The 22482-nt window shown below is 53.5% G+C and overlaps 1 protein-coding gene across 2 annotated transcripts in view; it reads right to left on the reverse strand.

The window, feature by feature from the left end:
- ZNF831 (zinc finger protein 831) overlaps positions 1–20919 on the reverse strand; it is a 108923-nt gene extending 88004 nt beyond the window's left edge. Inside the window, exons 1-2 of one of the 2 annotated variants that reach the window (XM_027046557.2) lie at positions 20458–20919; positions 19808–19949 (exon numbers count right to left, since the gene is read on the reverse strand). The gene's annotated coding sequence lies outside the window, so the exon portion shown is untranslated. Of the gene's footprint in view, positions 1–5017; positions 5820–19807; positions 19950–20457 lie in introns of those variants that run through there. The other variant, XM_015066450.3, reaches the window with a different exon arrangement.
- Between the last annotated feature and the right edge of the window lie 1563 nt (positions 20920–22482).

Here is a 22482-nt window from a genome sequence, read left to right on the forward strand (position 1 = left end):
GATAAGGAAAATTGAAGAAATAAATAAAGTTGGAAGAGAAAAATAATAAAGGGAATGAATGGAAATGCGTATGCTTTCAGCAGATCAATAAAATTGATCTTTAGAATCTCTACAAAGCCTGGGGCGCCTGGGGGGCTCAGTTGGCTGAGCGTCCAACTCTGGCTCAGGTCATGACCGCACAGTTTGTGAGTTCAAGCCCCATGTCGGGCTCTGTGCTGACAGCTCAGAGCCTGGAGGCTGCTTCAGATTCTGTGTCTCCTCCACTCTGCCCCTCCCCAGCTCGCGCACGCTCTCTCTCTTTCTCTCTCTCAAAAATAAACATTTTAAAAAAAAATTTTTTTAAAGAATCTCTACAAAGACTGAAAAAGGAAAAATAAGAGAAGGCAAGAATTACCAGTATCAGGAGACTAGGAGGGATAGGACTTCAGACCCGGTGGGTATCACATGGATAAAGGGGAATTCTGTGAATAAATGTGATAGTCATATGAACATGATAACCTAGATACAATGGACAAATTCCTCAAAAAGCACAAACTACCACAATTCACCAATTATGAAACAGCTCATTTGTAGAGCCCTCTATTAAGCAGCCTGAATTTGTAATTTTAAAACTCCAAGGAAAGAAGTCTCCAGGCCCCGATGGTTTCACTGAAGAATTCTACATAATGTTTAAAAAAAGAATTCACACGAATTCTATACAACCTCTTCCAGAAAACAGAAAAGGGGAGAACGCTTCCTAATTAATTGCACGAATCTGGCTATCATCCGGACCCCAAGACCAAAGATGGTACAAAAAAGAAAACTACGGTGCAAAATCTCTCATGAATGCAGATGGAGAAAAATATTAGCAAACAGATTTACGATGTGCGAAGAATCATATATCATGGCCAAGGGTTGCCCAGCGATGGATCAGGGTGATCCACCGCATTAACGGCATAAAGGAGAAAAATCACACGACCGTACCAAGTACTGCAGGAAAAGCTTTTGACAAAAGTCAAAACCTACTTGTGATAAAATCTCTCAGAAAACAGAAACAGGGGGCAAGTTTCTCAACTTGATGAAAAGTATCTACAAAACATCTACAGCCAATATTACACTTACTGGTAAAAAAAAAAAAAAAAAAGAAATACTTCCTCCTGAAGATCAAGAACAAGAGAAAGATGTCTCCCTTCGCGCTCTTATTCAACATAGTTCTGGAAGTTCCAGATAGTGCGATAAAGCAAGAAAGGAAATGAAAGACATACGGGTAGGAAAGAAGAATAAAACTGTCCTTTTTGCAGATGACATGATTGTCTATGTAGAGAACCCCAAGAAATCTACAAAAAAAATTCCTAGAATAAATAAGTTCATCAAAGTCACACGATACAAGTTCAACATACAAAAGTCAGTTCCAGTTTTATTACTAGCAACGAACAACTGGAAAGCAAAGCTTAGAACACAATGCCATTTATAAACACTCAAAGAAAAAGGGAAGACTTAGGTATTAATCTAATGAAGCTCGTACAGGCCCTAGATGCTAAAAAGTGTAAAACACTGATGAAGAACTCAGTGTGAGAAAGCGTAAACAGAAAGAGACACTGTGTCCATGGACCGGAAAACTGACCTTAGTAAAGAACGTCCGTTCTCTCCAGACTACTACGTAGGCTGAACTCAGTTCCTATCAAAATCCCAGTAAAACTTCGTGTGGGCATAGATTATTCAAAAATTTACATTGAAGGGTAAAAGAACTGGAATAACTCAGTATTTGGAAAAGGATAATAAAATAGAAAGAATCAAATCAGTCTACCTGACTTGGAAAACCTATTACACAGCACAGTAATCAAGACTGTGTCGTATTAGCTGAGGAACAGACACACAGATCAACAGAACAGAATTTTCTTAAAAAAAAAAGAAACAAAACAGAAATAGAACCACACGTGTATGCCCAACTGATTTTGAACAAAGGTTCAAAGGCAATTTAGTGAGGAGTGTGTAACCTTTTCAGCAAATGACACTGGGGCAACTGATACCCACAGGGCACAAAAAATACAGGTCAGCCTAGACCTCATACCTTGCTTCAGCAAATATTAACTCAAAATGGGAAACAGACCTGAATGTAAAATGTAAAACCATCGGGCTCTAGGAAAACACAGGGGAGAAAAATCTTCAGGATTGAGGGCAGAGGAAAGAGTTTTCAGACCCGGCACCAAGGGCGCAAGCCGTAGGAGGGAAACTGATCAACAGGTCTCATCGAAATGAAAAATATTTGCTCTGTGAAAGTCCCTCCTGATAAGACAGTGAAAACAGTACCTACACACCCACAAGCTCATGAAAAAACATCCAACATTATTAGCTTTAGCCATCAGAGAAATGCAAATTAAAACCACAGTGACACAGTGACATATCACTGCACATCTATCGGGATGGCAAAAAGTACTGACAACATCCGACGTCGGCGAGGATGTGGAAGTTACTGGATACAGTGGCCGTGTGAACAAGGAGTAGCACAGCCATTCTGGAAAAGAGTTTGGCGGTTTCAAAAAAAAAACAAAAACAAAAACAAATTTAAACATGCAACTACCATTCAGTCCACACCTCCTGGGCATTTATCCCAGAGAAATGAAAAGTTATATCCACACAAAAGCCTGTACATGAGTGTTCACAGCAGCTCTCTTTGTAAGAGCAAAACGACGGGAAGCGGCCCAGATGCCCTTCAACAGATGACCTGAAACCAACTATGGTGCATCCATATCGTAGGCCACTCAACACAGTAAGAAGGGACAAGCTATGGATACACAGAACAACTGGAACACCCCTGCAGAGAATTACGCAGAGCGAAAAAAGTCAATCCCTAAAGGCTACACACCGTGCGACTCTATTCATGTGATCCCCCCCTTTTTTTTAATATACTTTATTGTCAGACTGGCTTACCTACAACACCCTCAGGTAACACACTTGAATTGATAAATGATACAACTGGAGTCCAGGCTGATGGTTCTGGGGAGTGAAGAGGAGGAAGGCAGGAGAAAAGTGAGCATGACCACAAGGGGTACCTGTGATTTACAAGATGTCGCCATCAGGGGAAAGCGGGTAAAGGTATGTGAGATCTTTCTGGATTATTTCTTACAACCGCATGAGAATCTACAATGACCTCAAAACAAAGACGAATTTATTAAAATAAGAAATAGTAAGTAAGTAAATAAAAAGAGAACTGAAAGAGGAACCACCTTTCCAGTGTGGGAGTCAGTGTATTTAACGCAGCACCTGTAGTTTCCCTAAAACCGTGTCCCCAGCTTGGAGCGCCACAGGGCTCCCCTGGCAGAAACGGACTCAACGCACAGCACCTTCCTTGACACGGGCTTCTTTGTATCGACCTCTTTTCTTTACATGCCCTTCTATTCAAAGGACATTGTACATCGCTACCAGAGATGGAAAGGCTCCGCCGTGGCTTTGAACACAAAGTGGTCCTCCCGAAACTACAGCTGGAGCAGTGAAGATCTGCAAAAGCCCCTCCCTCGGTTGCAAGCCAGAGCGGAGACAAGGCTTCCTCGGGACGCCCCAAGCGGGCTCTGCAGAAATCCCCAAATGCGGCCGTCCCAGGGCAGCTCGGCCGCGGCTGTGGCACCACGTCCAGAGCGGCGGCGTCAGTGCCGGAATGCCCGGAGTCCAGACACAGCGCATGCCTTTGAGGCGGCCGCGACCCACAAACTCCGTGACTTTGATAAGCCACCCATGCTCTCCAAGCCGAGCGTTCCTGATCTCGGAAGTGGGGCTCGTGTCCGCTTTTTCAGAAAATCAGACAACACGGTAGATGTGATGTGTGTGTGCACGGCAGGTGCTCCGCCTGTTAGGTCCCCCCCCCCCCCCCCCCCCGCTTAATCAAACAGACCTCCCATCCCCCTTCCGCAAGCTTGGTTCTCTGCGTCCACGTGTATGACCTCTACCAGGAGAAGGGTCCCTGCCTGGTACCTAGTCGGCTCTTGGAGTGGCCACCAGGCAGTGATCATTTAGGCTCTTCTGGGTGACCCTGGTCACACGGACCTCCCCCTCCGGGACTGTGCCCCTCCCCTGACTTCCCAGCAGAAGTACAATGGGGGTAGCACACCTTCACTCCTCGGCTTCCTCAGAATCTCCCCCCCAGCCCCCAAGATCGCTGCAGAACCAAACACCCGCTCTAATTAACATCAGCCTCGCGACCCTAAATGCCTGCTCGTATCTCTGGGGCAGGAGAATTAGGCATGTTATTTTAAACCGGCCCTGACGTTTATTCTGCTTTTCCCAGCCAGCCGACACTATCGTTTTTCTAGCTTGCATCCTGCCCCTCGCTGCATTCTGGCCGATAACATCTCTGGTTTCATTCTTACAGAAAGATTTGCTACGGGAACAGAGAAGCACGTTACCTCTCAGAGCACGGTCCCATGCCTTATCTGACAGACCCTCCAGCTCTCAGCTATTTTGGACACTGGGAAGCCAAGTATGTGTCTAAATACGTGGACCAGGGTCCATGGTCCCTTGTAAATCTCACTGAAAAATGCTACCCTTGGGTGATCGGTAGACTCACTATAAATAGGATCTGTATCAAATACCTAAGTATTTATAGCGTCCTGTACACTCAGTCTTTCAAACTCTTGGGCTCACATAGCTAGTATTTCTAAACCATTCACACCGTCATTTTAATTAGATGTAGCAATGGGGAAAAACTTCTTACAAAGCCACAAATTGCCTTATAGGTTTAGTCTGCCTTTTTTGTTTAATCGAACATGGACTGTGGACCTGGTTTCTGACAGCCATTATGAACTGCAGTAAATATTTTGACAAATAGCAACAGTGCTGTTAGGCACACAAGAGAATTACTGAACCGGGTCAGACCCAGTTTTATGTAGTATTTCTTCTCAACTGCGTGCTTGAAGATAAAGACGTCATTAAGAACACAGGGTAAAAAAAAAAAAAAAAAAAAGTTTGGGTTTTTTGGTTGTTTTTTTTTTTTTTTTTAAGCTTCCATTTTCTATATGCTTATCCCATAGGGCATGTCACATACCTTTACGAAGAGTGACGATCTTTGGCCAACGATACTCCGACTCAAACACGAGTGACCTAGCCGGAAACCAAGAAGACACCCATGGTTCCAGAAAAGACGCGTGCGCTGGCCACCCCAAGAAGCCAGGGGTTCACGCGCCTTCCTCCCACTGCGTGTAGGGAGTTTGTGACTCTTTGCTGAGAAGGTGTCTGAGACATCTTCCACCGGTCCCCACTCTGCAGGCAGCATCTCGAAGGACAGAGGGAGAGAGAGACGCTCCCTATGTCTTAGAAAATAAAGCAAAAGAGGATGGCTCCCCCATTGCTTGGCCTTTGAATCAACTCTGTGTTTAACTGAGAAAAAGTACCATTTTGAGCAGCATGGAGGAGACTCAAGCAGAGATGAAACCCAGGCTGGCTCAGAAATAGGAAGTACACTATTTTCTATACATCACTTAATGTCACGGTGGCAGCCCTTAGAAAACAGGAAGAGATAGACACAGATAGTGGAAAAAACAGAGCCTCAGCTCACGTCTAGTAATTGCGACTATTGATCTAACAACCCATAAACAGAGACGGGTGCCAGAAAGGGAGGTACACGGCCTACTGCATCACACGTTCTGGGCAGGCTGGGGAGAAATGGAGCCAGGGTGGCCCTTTTCCTGGGCGCGGCCTTGGAAAGAGCATCTGCAGGGCCTCTCCGTGCACGCCTGGAGGGTCCCCAGGGCCCACAACGAGCATTCCCACTGCAGGTGATGATGGCAGGAGACCTCACAAGGATCTCTGTGATGCTGTCTCTATTTACAACTTGGATATTTTGTTCAACGTGCAACTGCATTCTTCTTTATTTTTAACATACTGCAGGAACTGTGATCCTGATGGCTGCGTTTTGGGTCCCCTTAAGTTGTGCACCCACAGTGAGCCCCCCTCTCTCCCCCCGACTTTGGAAGGAGCAAACGTGAGGGTGATGGAGAGTGAAAAATACACTTGTCTAAGTGGTGGAGCCTGACAGGCAAAATGGGGCACACTACTGGAAAGACGTGCATTGAGGGGAGAGACAGGACAGACCAGATGCCACACGGCCATACAGGCTGGGGGCATATTAACACCTTTAAGCTGGTTTCCTATCGCTTTGCCAGTTTTTCACTGGAGAGAGGATGCTTCTTTGCCCACTTTGCCATCAGTAATATCTAGCTGGTCATGTTCAGCTAGGTTCGGTTTGGGAAGGGGGAGAGTTTCATTTGGCTGAGTGATCTAGGCTTTGGAAGAACCAAACTGTGCAGATTCACAGGGTGTCAACTCCCCGCCCCTACCCCCCCCCCGCCCAGCATCAATGAGCAGGCACGTCACTGGCTATGCCAGAGGCCACAGGAAATGTGAAGGTGAAAATGGGCAAGTGACCGACGCAGAGCCAGCTCTGATGCAAGTGGTCCACGCGAGCGAGACGGAACTCAGCCTGAGGCCACACTTCAGTGTCCCCTGCCCTCCTCTGGGACCCCCGGAAATCTCCACAACCCAGCAAACAAGGAGTAAATACCTTCCTAGCACTGACCCCATCCGTTCTGATTTATTGGCACTTGCACTTCTCGGTCATTAAACACTGTAAGAAACACCCCTGGCCTCATCACACACGTAAACAGAGCCTTGCTGGAGCCCCGAGGAAGAGGGTTTCTGGAGGCTTCCTGGAGGAAATGACAGATGAGCTGGGCATTGCAGGATGTATATAAGTTTGACAGGTAGAGGGGCAGCAGGAGGCAAGCTGGGGGCAGACAACCTGTGAGTGCCCTTTTCCCCCCGGGGAGGGAACCCGGCAGCCGTGGACGAGTCGGAGCGGGTCATCCTGGGAACACAAGCCAGCCAGAGCCGACGACACACCCAAGCACTCACCCAAGCGGCAGACACGGGCCTCGCCTGCGGTGGGGAGGGCCCCGGCAGCTTGGGCACTGTGGGAAAGGAGGGACCGAAACAGAAAAGGCTGAGGTGGCTCCCTGGGCCGCTGCCACCCCCATTCTATGAGGGGCCTGGGCCAGACGTGGCCCCAGGTGTGGCTAAGAAGATCCTCAAGAACAAATCCACCTCTTTATCCTCCAGGAGGACATAGAGCCTTTTTCCTCCAAAGGTACAGTCTGAGCAGACTTCATTGAGATACACGAAGGAAGAAGCTTCCTATACGAGAACTCAAACATTGTTTAAAAACAGTAACAACAACAACAAAAACCTTTGGAGTTGATTGAAGGTAAACACATCAAGGAGGAACAGATAAACAGAATGCGGTGCATGCATCCAAAGGAATATCATTAGGCAACAGAAAGGAAATGAAGCCCTGAGACCCGCCAGCATGTGGGTGACCCATGAAAATGCGACGCTAAGGGTGAGAAGCCAGACACAGAAGGCCACAAGTTGTAGGCTTCCATTTATAGGAAATGTCCAGAATAGGCAACTCTGGAGAGAGAGAGAGAGTGGATTTGTGGTTGCCAAGGGCTAGGGGAGGGGGGGTGGCTGCTCATTGGTACAGAGTTTATTTGGGGGGTTCTGAAAATCTTCTGGAACTAGACCATAGTGGTGACTGCACAACTCTGTGAATATATGAAAAACCACTCCATCATCCACTTTCGGAGGACGGATTTCATGGTAGGCGACTTGCACCTCAACGTAGAGCCATGACGTATGTAGGTCAACCTTCCAGAGCAGGTGCAACCGATAACCACTGAGCTCAGCGTTGGCAATAGTCACCCAAAACAAAGAAACGTGATTTCCAAAGAATGGTGACCTTGCTTTCTCCAACCTCTTTTTTCCCCCAGGGAAACAAAAAAAAGATCTATCACTCCCTCGCCAGGATCAACACCACAGTCCTCGGTGCCTCATCTTTACAACACAGCTACCTTGTGCAGTTACAAGCAGCAGTGGCAGCAAAACCAGAAAACCTCAGACATCCCAGGGATCCCGGTGACAACAGGCGTGAAGAGTCACACACACACACGTTCCTATTGAGAAGCCACAGCCAGAAAGGACAGAACGGTCCGCTGCCTTTGGGGTTCGGTCTCAGGACCTTCCCCAGGCCCCCCGACTGTGCAGACCCGTGGCAGAAAGAGGAAGGGAGAGTCACAGGCTGCAGCCAGCCCCCCGCTTACAACTCTGCACACAGCCACCTGTCACCCCAGACTTTCTGGGGACTGGCCCAGCCTCCTTGCAGAGAAGCAATTCTCGCTGCCTCATGAGTCAACAGTGGCTGCCAGACTATCTCTCCCAGGCTGGTCCCCAGGTGCTGTCCCCGTCCCCGCATCCCGCCACCTGCCTTTCTCGGCCCCAACTCCAGTGGCGCTCTTCAAAGCACTCAGTGGACCTGGAACAGCGTCTAGAGCACAGCGCCATGGTCCCCAAAGAGTATGTGTTGAATAAATGAATGAGAACGGGTGGATATGTTTGTTTCACCACAATGCACGAAGAACCCAGGCCAAACAAGGCCAAGCAAGACGGACGCCATCCCTTCCCGAGGTGGACCCTCCTAGCGCACGCCCAGTTCTGTGTGGGCACCCCTTCTCCTGCCAGGCGTCCCGCGTGTCTCAAACACTTCATCTCTGCGTGATGCGGGCACGGGATCAGCCCTCTGTCCACGTCCGCGGAGCGATAAACCCCATCAAACCCCTGGCTCCCCAGGCCAAACCCAGACCGTGTGCCGGGAGGCTTACAAACAGACAAACCAGGGGACCCTGCCTGACAGGGAAAGCCTGGGGGGGGGGGGGGGGCAGGCCCACCCTCCAAGCAGAGGCAGCTCTGGGGACTTTGCAGCGCGGTGCCTTGGGGACACGCGCACTCGGGTGTGCATTTAAGCCTATTCCTCTCCGGGTTCCGGTCCCCTTAGCGTCCCCCACACACTCTGCTGTCAGAAGAGGTTTGTAATCACAGCCCGTGTGATGGGAAACGAGGTGTGCCTGCCGAGCCCCTTCGGAGAGGAGCACTCCACAGATGTGTGACCCCGAGCCAAGGGCCGCCGTTCCCGTTTCTGTGCAGAGAGAAAAGCGCCCCCCCCCCCCGAAAGGGTAATTGCACGAGTGCCCCATGCAATTATCTGTCTGCACGTCCTCAGGGCCACTTAAACAATGTTTTTATTTAAAATATGATGCATCCAGCCAGCTTTTGATTATCCATGGTAATGGGGGTCAAGGATCAGCTGAATAATTGAAATGGAAACTTTATTCCCACCGAGAGCGTCGCTCTCCCCCACCTCCTTCCTTCCTTCCGCTGAGAGTGGCGCGGTGGGATCGTGGAAGGGGCGCTGGGCTGGGAGGTCCAGCCCAGCCCCGGCCCAGACTTCGTGACTGCCTTTCTGGGGGGCGGGGGCCAACGCCCTTCCCTTCAGGGGCACCGTGACGGGAAGGGGCCGGTCCCCGGCGGCCCTCATCACCAGGCCGCGCGCGACCTTTGTAGTTAGAGCACGTGTCTTCAGAGGCACCTGCTTTCACCACGTACCGTGCCCCCGAGCCGTGTTATCGCCATTACGGTAATAATAACTGACGCGGCCCTCAGACACGTTTGTGACGTCCGTGAAGATAACTCCCTAGCGTTACAATGTTTTAAAAGGCTCCGTCCAGAGAGACCACCAGCACTTCACTGAGATGACGTCCCTCTGACTCGCAAGATGCTCTCCCCCAAAGCGGCCGCTCCCCGCGCGGCGAAGGCTCTTTGGGAACACGGGCCCCCCCTTCCCGGAACAGCTCCCGTCGCGCTGATGGAGACGGTCCACGCAGCCGGCTCGCGCCTCGCCCCCGGCGACTGCGGCGTCGGGGGGAAAGGTACAAGGCCTCCCAGGGCCCATTACACCCGATGTTCTCCGCGGTAATTGCCTGCCGCAAACCATCGCCCCTGGCTGCCTGAGTGACGGACGAAGGGCGAGGGGAAGGCAGGGCGTTTTGTTTCCCTACAAATTGTATCCCTATTTAGGAAGGCGCACCTGGCTATCAGACTCGTAATCACAGAGCATGAAACTGAAATCATTTCCAGCACCTGAAGTGATTTCGTTGGCGTCACCCAGTTTTTGTGGATTAAGTTTTTACAGCAGAAAGAAAAAGCCTTACACTTCAGCGATAACAAGAAAAACTGGTTTCTTCCCACCCCCCCACCCCCAAATCCCAAAAGTTTCTTATGTAAGGACTCTGGGTTTTATTTTTCTTTCTTTAAGGAGAAGAGTTCACTGGTCCAGATGGGAAACAAAATGGCAGGGTTGAGACGCCACCCCACTCCACCCCACCCCTTGGGAGACTGGCTAATCAGTGTCTTCTGGATGTATTTACAAAAACAATATGTTTAAACATTTCAATAAACAGATTAAAACACAGATTTGTATATCAGCCTCTGCCAGCTACTTCTCCAAGCCAAGAATCCTTTTGTCCTTATGAAACCACATGATGATTGTTCCTCGAATCCAAGTCCCGGCCTGAGAGGCCCTGGACCTTCCTGGAGATTTGGTTTTCTCTTCTTTCTCTCGGTGGCCTCTGATCTCACGTTCTGGCTTTACTTCCCACTGTTCTACCCCCGGGTGTGTTCTTACCATAAGTTCCCCCAAAGCCTTTTTGGAAGGAAGAAGAGCTCAAGTTGTAAGCCACCCAATTTCCCTCCAAAGCCAGAGTTCAGAGTGCCGTCCACATCCAGAGGGAAGAGACGGCATGACCTTGATGTCATGCTTCCAGTGGCACGGGGACCTCCAGCTCCCAGCAGGACCTGCCTTTAAGTGCTGGGAACTTCTGGGACTTTGGTTGAGCCCCAGAAGAAACACACAACTCACCCAGACCTTCCTGGGGTTGTCTATCACTTGCTGCCTTCCAGGAGAGAGCTTCTGTAGCACATCTCTCAAGACCAGGCTCTGAAGATAAAGTCTTCCCAAGTGGGAGAATTGGCCCCTTCGCTCAGGTTCCCCAACCCATCCCCCACCATTCCCAAAGGACGAGGGCTCCTGGAATTTAGACTTAAAGCTACTGCAGGGATCACGTGACCCCGGAACACCAAGTACAGGGGCGTATCCCCTCCCCGACAACACCCATGGCTACTTGGTCACGGTGCTCTTCCCCACAGAGCCAGGCATCAGAAGCCCCTTTGCCCGGACCTCCAGCCAGATTCGGTACTCGAGCTAAAGCCGATCTGCCACCCGCCTCGTTTTATTTTTTTTTTAATTTTTTTTTTCAACGTTTATTTATTTTTGGGACAGAGAGAAACAGAGCATGAATGGGGGAGGGGCAGAGAGAGAGGGAGACACAGAATCGGAAACAGGCTCCAGGCTCCGAGCCATCAGCCCAGAGCCCGACGCGGGGTTCGAACTCCCGGACCGCGAGATCGTGACCTGGCTGAAGTCGGACGCTTAACCGACTGCGCCACCCAGGCGCCCCCCGCCTCGTTTTAAAGATCACAGAAGGGGGACCAGAACCCGCCTCTCGCCAGAGCCCACGCCACTACCCGTGATGCCGAGCTCTGGCTGTCACGAATTCTGTCCTGGTGTAACCTGCACGTGTGTGTAGACACAGACACACGCTCACACGATGCACACGTGTGCCCAGCCTTGCCTGTTTTCCTGACCGCTAAAAGGTGTCCTGGCTTCGTGCAGTCGATTCACTTCCCGCTGCCTTAAGAGGGTTTGGGCTTCACTAACATGCTCTTTCATCTTTCCTGTGATGCATAATCAAGATAACTGGGGAGAAAATACGGGTAAATTCCAAACAGGCAGATACTAGCCCAAAAGAGCAATGAAAAATGAAGACATTGCCCCCCCCCCCCCCAGGTGTCTGGGGATTTGCATTCAACAGGTACACGTTCACCAAATATTTCTTGAGTACCAGCCAGGTTCTAAAGTCTGTTCTAGGTCAGAGGATCACGGGAGAAGAAGACAGAGAAGGTCCCTGCCCTCGTGAGGCCGACAGCATAGTGAGAGAGAGAATCATAACTAAGAAAACACACAAATGAGTGGGGTAACTTCCGAGAAAAATAAGTGTGTTGAAGACAGAAAAATGGAATGGGTTGATGAGGGGTGAGAGAAAGGGAAGGGGGAGCATCCTTGGGAAGAGACCTGAAATAGAAGAAAGATTCAGCTATGACGAAACACGAGCGCGACGGGTTCCAGACGGAGGGAGCACTGTGTACAAAGGCCCCGGGGCAAGCACTCCTTTGGCAGGTTAAGGCCGGCAGAAGGCCAAGGGCATACGGAGTAATAATAGCAAAGAGGAGAGAGCAGGATGACAGGGCAGAGGGCGGGCAGACAACAGACGATGCAGAGCTTTTTAGGCCACAGGAGAAATTGTATTGTAAGAAAGATCAGACGAGGTGTGAAGGCGGGGAGAGCAGCCGAGAGAAACAGCAGGGTCAGAACAGAGGAAGGAACTTTTCACAGAGTCTGGAGAAGGGAAACACCGCGTGAGAGAGAGCGAATGGAAGAAGAAGAAATCTGACATGTGCTGCTGTGGAGCATGCGGGCCCCCCAGGGGCCGAAACAAAACTCCTAGCAAAGGACGTGTGCTACCGAATCACTTACTGTTTTCTGCCCTGAACCTGGCACTCGTCAAGCTGCTCGGAGACGAGACCACACGGGTGCCCGTTCGAAAGGGGCCGTACACGCCTTCCGCGGGATTTAGCCGCGCGTGTGAACACGCAGAGGCGCGTCCTCGGAGAAGCCCAGCTCTGGGTGCACGCCTCCCTGTCTCTGAGCGGGGAAAAATGGATCCGGGCTGTTTAAATGCTGTGTCCTCCACAAGGCATGACCCAACTCGCTCGGGCAGCGGGGACCCCCTCCCCTTCCAGGGCCCCGTGGCAGCTTCCACCTCCTGCCTCCTGCCCCCGGCTCCCAGCACAGTATACCCCAAGGACCACTGGACATGACACTTTCTCTGACTACACTATGCCCTCCTTGAAAAGATGGACACAAATCTAACTTTCCGGGCCCAGCCCCAAGTAGGTGCTTCATAAGTAACTGCTGAACAAGGCCTCGGCCACCTTGGGAGGGCAAGTGTCACCTGTGGCTTTTTCAAGGGAGTTTGCCGCAGCGTGAAGCCACGGGGCGGTAGTTCCCTCTGTGAGGCTGGTCTGGCCTGCAGAGTCCCTGTCCCTCGGCAGCTCAGCACGGCGGGGACACCCCATCTCTGACCTGCCCCCCACGGGGACAGGCAGGCATGTCCCGCCAGCCTCCCAATCAGGTCCCGGCAGCTGGGAGACCCAAGCCGCCCGGACAGCATTCGGCACAGTGACGCTCTTCACCTCGCGGCCTCCCCGGGAAGCCCAGCCCGTGCAGATGCGCCTGGCCCCCTGAGGACAAACGGGAAGCGGCCCTGACCTCCTCCAGAGGCAGCCAGCAGATGCTGAGCGCGCTGAACACCTTGCAGACTCCTTCCTGTTCCCCTCGGGTCTGGCCGTGCAGAACACGGTGAGGCAGGGAAGAACTCCGAGCCAGAGGGCCAGCAGCCGATGCACGCGTTCTCCCAAGGAAGGTGGCGGGGAGGCCAGGGGAGGGGGGACCTCAGGAACGGGGTCGGTGCAGACGCCACTCCAGGCGCCAAGCAGGTTGGGGACGACGAGGGCAGCCAGGAAGGATTTGTGGTCCGGTCGCGGGGCCACGGCTGGCACAAGCCAGTACCAACCTTCCCCCTTGTCCCTCACAGACCCACTCTCCACTCCACGGCCAGAGGGACAGCCCCCAAACACACGGTTACACCCAGCACCTCACACCGGTGACAACCCCTTGGGGGTCCCGTAACTCCGTGATCTGCTCCGCCTGCACGACCCGCGGGGCCCCGGCCTCTGTCACCTCTGGAGTCCCTCCCCAAAGCCCGCATCCTGTTCCTGCGTCCCAGCGGCACTGGCCTCGCCACAGTTCACACTCCAGCCCAGTCAGGACCGGGCCCCATGGCCAGAACTCCTTCCTTTCCCCCTTGCCTCACCGTCCCCGCGAGGCCTTCATCTGTCAGCCCGTCCCTAGCCCCCAGGGCAGCCTTCTGAGATGCCCGCTCTAAGGCCAAGTCGGACCTCCGGACTCATCACGGTTGTCACAGAACGTTACTGGTGTCATGGCCTGCTCGTGACGCAAACCCCACAGGCCGGGGACCTTTCTACCTTGTCGCCAGCTCTGAGGCCGCCGCCCAGCAGGAGTGAAAGAGTGGACGAGCCCTCCCCACAAACGGAACAGCTCAGGACCCCCCCCCCCCCGCCGCCCCAGCCCTGTGCTCCTGCTCGCACCTGCTCCTCCAGCCTGGCATTCCCAAAGCTTACTGTTGCTTGGTTCTCTGGACGCCGGGACCTTCAAAGGTCAGAGTCCCACATTTTCTACCGCCGGACCTCTTGCGGCCCCCAGCACACAGCAAAGACTAATAACAGCCAACACTGGTGGGGGGACAGGCCAGCCACACCTCCGAGCCACGACGGGGGGCAGGTGGTCACTACGCACGCCCGCTTTACAGAAGAGGAGAAGGAGGTTCACGCAGGTGAGGCGGCTTGGAGCCACCCACTCGGCCAGTCGCCAGCAAAGACGCCATTCAGACCCAGGCTACCGGCCCCACCAGCACGTGTCGTCACGACACCGAGCTCCCTGCTTCAGCTAACAAGAGAGACGGGCGACCCCCTCTCCGTCAGCAGCCCCTGTGCTCAGACCCCGTCTCAGAGAACGCCTCCCAGCGCCCCCGATGTCCGAGGCCAGCCGTCTTAACTCTGAGAATACAAATCCCAGACCACCTCAGTTCATCTGACGCAAACCCCCACCCAGAACTTTTCAAGACGGCGCTCCCTCTTCAGAAAGTCCGTGCCCAGGATCAAGGTCTGAATACTGTCTTTGATTCAGCGGGCCGTGATGCACCTGGCTGGGCGGCGGGCCGCGGGAGCCCGAGGCATCTGGGGGTGAGCTCGGCCGGGTGTCTCCTCAGTCGTGGGCAAGCCACCTTACTTGTCAAAGCCTCCGTGTATCCGCCTGCCTGTCAAGCGGGGACAATCATCATCACACAGGCACTCGGCAGAATCAGGTACGAGGCGCTCGCCACGGGATAGGCCGACCTCCGGGCAGACGTCACAGGCGCGTGACGGTCGCAGTCACTGTCCTCAGTAGCATCCAGTGCCGGCCATCTCAGCACAAGGGTGCCCAGAGAAAGGGGCTGCCTCCCGCCTCAGGAGAGGTCACCCCAGGAGACGGAAGCCACGCAGCCTGCGCGCACAGCTCAAGGCGGCAAAGTCACGCACATGTCAACACGCCTCCTCCAGCCCCACACATCCACCTCCACGCCAGCCCCCTCGCGTCTTCATCCGCACAGAGAGAGCACGTGTGTGCACTCGCTCACGCACACACACACGCCTCCTGTCCCGGCCCACGTGCGCCCGGGGACGTGGACCTCGCCGGGGGCCCAGCAGCGCTCAGCCGGGTACACCTGCCCTGCCAGAAACCCAGGGTGGCAGGGGCTGTGCTGGCGGGGGGCAGGGGGGGTCCCATCGGGTAGGTGAGCCTGCGAGGGGGCCAAGTGTATTTGCATATAATTTGCATGTATTGACACAGCCTTCCCATCTCTGCACAGAGCACTCCCAAGCTAACCTGTCATTACTGCTCCTCTGAAGCCTGGTTTCTCTCAGTGATTCGTGCTGCTTACCACCCACTACTAGAAAGTACTACGTGGTGAGACGGGCCAAGAGCTGACTCTGAGCACCCAGCAAGTCACACCCGCCTCCCTGGGCCTCAGTGTCTCCCCACGAACGACCGATAAAACGGCACCCCTCCAGCGGGCGCACCCAACGAGCCCTTCCCGCACAGAAAACGTTGGCATCTGCCTGGTGCCAAGCACCTGCCAGAGTGCGACGGGCCGCCTCGCTATTATCGGAGGGCCGGGGGGAAGTCTGGGTGGAGAAGCGGGCCCCACGTTCTTCCCGGATGCAGTTTCGGGGTCTCGGATGCTGGGCCCCCTGTGCTATGGTCGCGAGATGTAGCAAATACATACAAATGCGGGTGCCAAGTTAAATCTGAACCTCAAAGAAACGATGAATAAAACACTAGTGTGAGCATGTCCCGTGCAGTACTGAGGACACATTTATACCAAAAGCAAGACAAAAACGTTATCTGGCTGCATACCCGGAATTCACATTGTAACTGGGGATCCTGTTGTTTTATGTGACCACCCCACCCGGGACTCGATGCCCACCAGCTTCCACTGTTCCTAACGCTCTCTTTTCTCACAGCTTCCACCTACACCCAGAGAACACGGACCTGATTTCCTAAGTGCCCGGCTTCCCAGTGTAGGACAGGGGAGCAGAGGTTACACGTGAGGTGAACTAAAAATTGCTGAGGGAGGGAGGGAGGAACGTGTGTTTCCTAACTTAGTTAAAAATCTAAAATCTGTTCCTCTTTGGTTTCTGCGAGGAGCCCGGTGGTTGTCGCTGCGAACGTGAGGCGACGCTTCCTGTGGCGAAGGGTACGTGTGTTTGCATCAACAGGGCCCGTTTCTAGGGTTCCTCTCAGGATGTGAGGCCCGTGGCAGGTCGCGGAGGAAGAGGGAGGGCCTGTGGGCAGGGGCCGCTGGGGAGGGAGGCTCTCCCTTTGGGGGCTCCCAGGAGAGCCCCGCCCCACACGGGGTAAGAGCCTCCTCCCCCGAGCCCCTTGCCCAGCTTCCCCATCACACGCCAGTCGCCTGGGACCCTCTGCAGAGCACAGGGGTGAGAACGTGCCCAATTCCTTATTCACGCGGGGGAGCTGGCCGTGGCAGGGAAGGGACACGGCTCGGGGAGTCCAACCTCTGACTGGGAGTCACCATCAAGCGTGGAAGGCGCAAACACAAAATGTGCACAGAGCACTGCACCCGGGGCACTGCAGGCTGACCCTCCAGTGGACTCAGCTCGGGCTTGTCCAGCCGGGACACGTGTTCTTCTGGAATGGGCGAAGGGCCACAGAAGGACCACCAATTGGCCCTCCAGGTGAACACGGGCCACGCTTGGGAGTGACCATTTTCCTTCCAGATTTCTTTTTTTTTTAGCGGCGAGTGTGACTTCACAGTATGATCGATGGATGCACTATGGAGTGCAACGCAAGTTTTTCATATTTTTAAGATAAAAACACTAAAAATAAAAGGGGAACGTTGCAGTTTCCTCCTCCTTAAAGCAGTGATGGGAGAGCACACCAGCCTCACGGGCCCATTGCAAGGATGAAAGGGAGAAACGCAGGTAAAGCCTTTCCCCGACACAGCACGAGGCAGGAACAGGACCTTCTCTAGTTGGGACTTTCATCACCACTGAGACAGGGTTCAAGGATTAAGATCTCATCTGATCTCATATATCGGTCCTCCCCGCGCATAGAGAGATCACAAAGCAATCAAAGAACTCTATAGGCTTTGGGAACCGGAGGAAGATTTCCTTTGATTTCTAATGGCATCCTCAAGTCAGGTCTCAAAAGTCTGAAAGCCACCTGCCTTATCTGATATGCAGAGATGGCCCTCAGCTTGTACAGCCATGGCCACGGACACGGCTGGCCTGAAAGGGGCCAGAGATCCTTATTACCAATAGAGAGACGATTCTTTGCCTCCCCCTTCGTGACCTCTCGCCATGGCTGAACACAGGTGTCCCCAGCCCAGAATAACCCAGCGGTGCCTGCTCAGGATGCCAGGCCAGAGATGCCCTGGTGAAGGATGTGGCCAGCAGCATTCAAGGGGCATGGGGTGGTCAGGAGGGCCGAGGCACTTAACTGAGACTGGGGGGCCCAAGACCCTTGAATCAGCTGTCTGGGTGGAGGGATGGAAGGGGTGGGGCCTCAGGGCATGACACCCAAGGTCAGTGCCCTGCTTCCTCATACCCTCTGACCCGTGCTCTTAACAACTTCAGAAATTCAGTTGGCACCTCTTCTTCAGGACTGAAAACTGACTTGGCCAGTGCTCATCTACGCTCTGTTTCTCCACTCGACACAGAGGCCAGCCCCACGCCCTGGGAACTCTCCCGGCCTGCTCGGAAGAGGTCGTCCACGCGCCTGTCTTGGATGGGCCAGCCAGAAGTGAACTGTAAACTAAACGAAGACCTACACAGGCCTTGACAAGTGGCACTGAACCATGAGCAGCTGGCGACACGGTCTGACTCTAGAACAGCAGGAGAACAGACTGAATAACGTCAGAGAAGAGAAGGCGGGTCTCTTCTGATCAGGGCCCCTGACGTACTCCCACTTTCCTATTGACCGGATCATCGTTGCAAAGATACAGAAACAGTTGTCCCCACAGCTCCACAACCGTTTGGCCTCCCACCTCTCATTCTTGCCTCTGACTCAAGCTGGCTGCTGTCCTGTTGTCACCTCAGAAAGCAAGGTGCCACGCCCATGCTAAGTCCTACATTTAAACTGCTCGTCAGGTTTACAGCCTCAGCTCTGAAACACCAACAGGCTTTTTCAGGGTAATTAGCTTCACACACATGCGACCGTGCCAACATGCGATCAACCTAGACCCAAAATTAGTTCCTGCTAAAATATCACACTGTGTCTAAACTACATCGGGAGGTGTTCCTGGGTCATGAAATGGGCTCTATCAAAATCAGCCTTGTTTGGAGATCGGGGACCTCGCTCTTCTTCTCTGGGGTGGCAGAGTTACTTCCAAAGCCAGTTTTGTTTATCTAAGCTATGATCCAACATCGTTTTTCTCCCCCCCCCCCCCCATTTCAGCTCGTACGGCCTTTCCTTTTGGAAAAACAAAGCACGGCAAAATCACAACTCTCTCTTGGCCAGTGGCCAGACCTCCAAGGGCTGGAGCCAGGAGATTAACGGATACGCCCAGAGAGGGCAAGGTCAGAGAGCAGAACATTCTGGACACGTGTGTGTCAGAGACAGACTCGTAGGACCGGAGAGCGCCCATACACGAGGGCCGGCGTCTCCCGCTTTGAATGACATGCTAAGGCCCTTCGGAACCAGTGGGTGAAACATGCCTGTGACACTAATTAATGCCAGGCAAAATGTAACAGCAGATCTTGAAAACTAAAAATAGACCTATTCCAACTGATTCATCCCCTGACTGCACAGAATTCGGAGTTTTTTCATCTGTTTCTCTCCTACGTGTACGTTAGATGATGGCCTCTTTTCTCTCCCTCCATCTTGTTCTCCTACTTCTCTCCTTCGTGTTGTGTGGTTCAAACCTTCCCGAAGAGATGTCCCCACTTGGCTACCCTCCGGCCCACAAACATGCTTAATAAGCAAGGAAATCATCTCTTTTCCTGGCTCACATGGCTGGGAGCTATGTAATTTGTCCTTAATATTTTCCATGCGGATGTTTCTACCCTGTTGCATCACACACAGAACTCTATGGCTTTGTTTCCGATTACAGTCCCTTCTATTTTAAACTTTGTTGATTTCTACTGGGAAGGAAGCCTATTTCGTACAGATTAGCTGGACAGCTGGGTCTGATTGCTTCTGATGACTGGGCTTGGGGCCACCGGGGAAACAGGTTTCCCGAAGCCCCTTGCATGGAGCCCCATTCCATACGGCCCCAAAAGAACGGGGTCAGCGCTCGCTTCGGGGAGGAAGGGTTAGCAGCCTCAGGTGGAAATCAACAGGTCAAGCCAAAGGCGGGTTCAGACCTTATTCCACAGCTCAGGCTTGGGAGGCTGTGCTGGAAAGTGGAGGAGGGGGGAACCAGAAGCCCCCTGGTTCGAAAGCTCTCACAGGGACCTGACTGGGGGCTTGTGTCAGAGAGACCTACGTGTGTTTGGAAGGAAGCATCCATCATGCTTGCCTGATATAATCACTCGGGAGGCAACAGACAAGGCTCAAGGATTAAGGTCCCTTCATCTGGCCTTGCATCCCAGACCTCCAGGTGCATAAAGAAATCACAAAGACCTCTCTCACCTTCACGTGCTCAGTCCACAGGCAGGTGGGGGCTGCCGCGCTCTCCGGAAAACCGGTGGCTCCGATGAGGCAGGAGTATTCTCCCTGCTCGTCCCATCTCTGCCTTGCTTCTCTCTATGCCTTCTCTAGAGAAAACCGAGTGCTGGAAATTTAAAAAAAAAAAAAAAAAAATCGTGTGTGTGGAGGGTGGTGGGTGTCGGGGGTGCCGGGGCGGTGGGGGGGTGGCAGAGGGACACCGGGGGGTAGGTGTGCAGCCTGCCCTGGTGTGGGTTCGGGTTTAATGGCCGACGCTGGTGATAGGGTTTGCCTGCTGAAGCTCAGTGCCACTGCAGCTCTGTGTGTGGGCGGCGGCAGCTACACGTCTGGGTTTCAAACCATTACACTGAACATTTGCAAACAGATAAAAAAACAAAACCATCCGGTACAAATGGAAACTTCTGTTTTCCCTTCTCTTTCTGCGTTCTGGCCCCATTCACCTCTCCGCCGGAGGAGGAGGAGGAGGAGGAGGAGGAGGAGGAGGAGGAGGAGGAGGAGGGTGGGCGCGTGGCCCTCTGGGCTCCCCCGCAATCCCCGGCCCCGGCTCCTGCGGCCACACCGCTCACTGCCACGGCCACTGACATGGACAGGCGCGTCAGGTCGTCCAGACTTACCGCCACGGCTTGGGGAAGGCCTCCTCTTCTCCAGGGTCCTGCTCAGAATCCAGCCTCTTGGGAGCCATCAAACCCAAGGGGCATTGGGGTCTCCATACTGGGTCCCTGCTTAACCCTCCTGGTCTCAAAGCTACCTTAGAACTGGCCAACGAGGGGGAATCAGGTGCGCCTTCCCATCCGGACGACACTCTACCCGAAGAATATCGCGTGAGCGGCGACGTGAAGGTACGCCGTGAAACGAAAAGGGGTCCTGTGGTCAAAAGACTTTGGCAACTGTTGTATCTGGTATTGTCCTGTGAGAGTCACGGAGCACATTAGCAGCTAAAGGCTCTGAGAAGTCCTGCAATTCAGAATCCCGTCCCACTTGTTCAATCCAGCGTTTCCAAAGCGTGCGTGAGGTTAGCCCACGGGGCACCGGGGCCCTGAAGAGCAGCGCCGGCCATCACGACACGCGCACGCGCCCGTCCCCACACCACGAACGCACACGCACGCAAAGGCGGTGAGCGACGCAGGCGCGCGCGTGCGCGCGTGCACGCACACCGCGCACGCGCACTCCCGCCCGCCCAGCCCGCCGTGGAGCTGTCGCCCGAGTCCGCTACCTGCGCGGGAAGGGAAGCCGGCGGAGAGAGATGCTGAGGGGGCGGCGTCACGGTGCACAGGGTGAGGTCGCGCGGCACGCGGTGAGCGGTGAGCCCGAGGCCGCGGTTCCAGCGGGACGGGGGACACACGAGGAGTGCAGAATGTTCTCCGGGGGCCCGGGGGCGCCGTCGGCGGCTTAGCCCCCAGCCCGGTGGCTCCACTCCCGCCCCTCCCGCCCAGGGGCACAGCCACGCGAGCTCACGGGGCGCTGTGGGGCACGCGCCCCCGACTGGCTTGAGAGCCCCCGGCGCGCCGTCCCCTGCTGGGCGGTGCGAAAAGCGGACCCGTCGTCTGATCCTCAGGAGCCTGAGGCTTCGGAGGCGGAAGAACCGAACATGAAACCCTGAACGTCCAGGAGGCAACTTTGCCGAATGGAGACGTTCATGCTGGAAATGGGCAGCAGGACAGGCAGCGGGACGCAGAGCAGGGGACAGGAGAGGAAGAGGTGACGCGCTCTGCTGGATTGGGGGCTGCCGTGCCCCCCCCCCCCCGTGCCAGGAGATACCCGCCCCACGGTCCCCCGTTGATGGGCCTTGAGCCTCAGCCGCCTCCTCTAAAAACAGTTTTTAACCAAGGATCATTTTGACCCCCCCCCCCCCAGGGGACATTTGGCAAGGTCTGAGGACATTTGTGGTTGTCGCAACGGGGGTGTAGTGCTATTGGCATCCAGTGGGTAGCATCCAGGGATACTGCTAAACGCCACCAGGAGAGAATGATCCAGCTCAAATGTCCGTAGTGCAGCAGAAGCTGAGAATCCTGTCCAAGTGGACCCTCCGGTTCCCCGCGGTGGGGCTCAAATGAGACACCGCATGGGATTCGGACTAAACCAGAAGGCAAGTACAGTATGTTTGACAAGAAGAACTTCCATATCGTATAGATGGCAGTTCATTTCTTATTGGGCAACAAGATAAAGAGTAGAGTGAAAGCTCTCTGCTTCAGCCCGAGACGAGAGAGAGCCTGCCTGCCTTACAAACACTCCACATTACATGATCAAAAAAATAAGTAAGAAAAGAAATGCCTCCTCTTGCTTAAGTACACCAGAGAACTTGAACTCTGTGTGAACAAAGTGAAATGGGTGTAGAAAGGCTTTAAAAAGCTTGCAAGCACTTCGATGGATAATCATTGGTAATTAGAGCATTTTATAGAATCCATTAAAGAGGCTTTAAACAAAGCTGAAATTATTTGTTGACCTTTCTTCTGAAGGAGGGTAACAGTCGTGCTGACAACACTAATGTGTCCGGCCTGGTTGGGGGTTTTCTTTTGAAGAAATCTTCAGCCAGGCTTGCAGTACGGTCCTCAGGACGTGGCAGATTATTAGAGACCGGCAAAAAGAGAAAGTGAAATTAAAGTTCAGACTCCTGTTCCAGCTGACTTCCCAGAGGCAAA

The sequence above is a fragment of the Acinonyx jubatus genome, chromosome A3, assembly GCF_027475565.1.
Source record: "Acinonyx jubatus isolate Ajub_Pintada_27869175 chromosome A3, VMU_Ajub_asm_v1.0, whole genome shotgun sequence".
NCBI classification, from domain to species: domain Eukaryota; kingdom Metazoa; phylum Chordata; class Mammalia; order Carnivora; family Felidae; genus Acinonyx; species Acinonyx jubatus.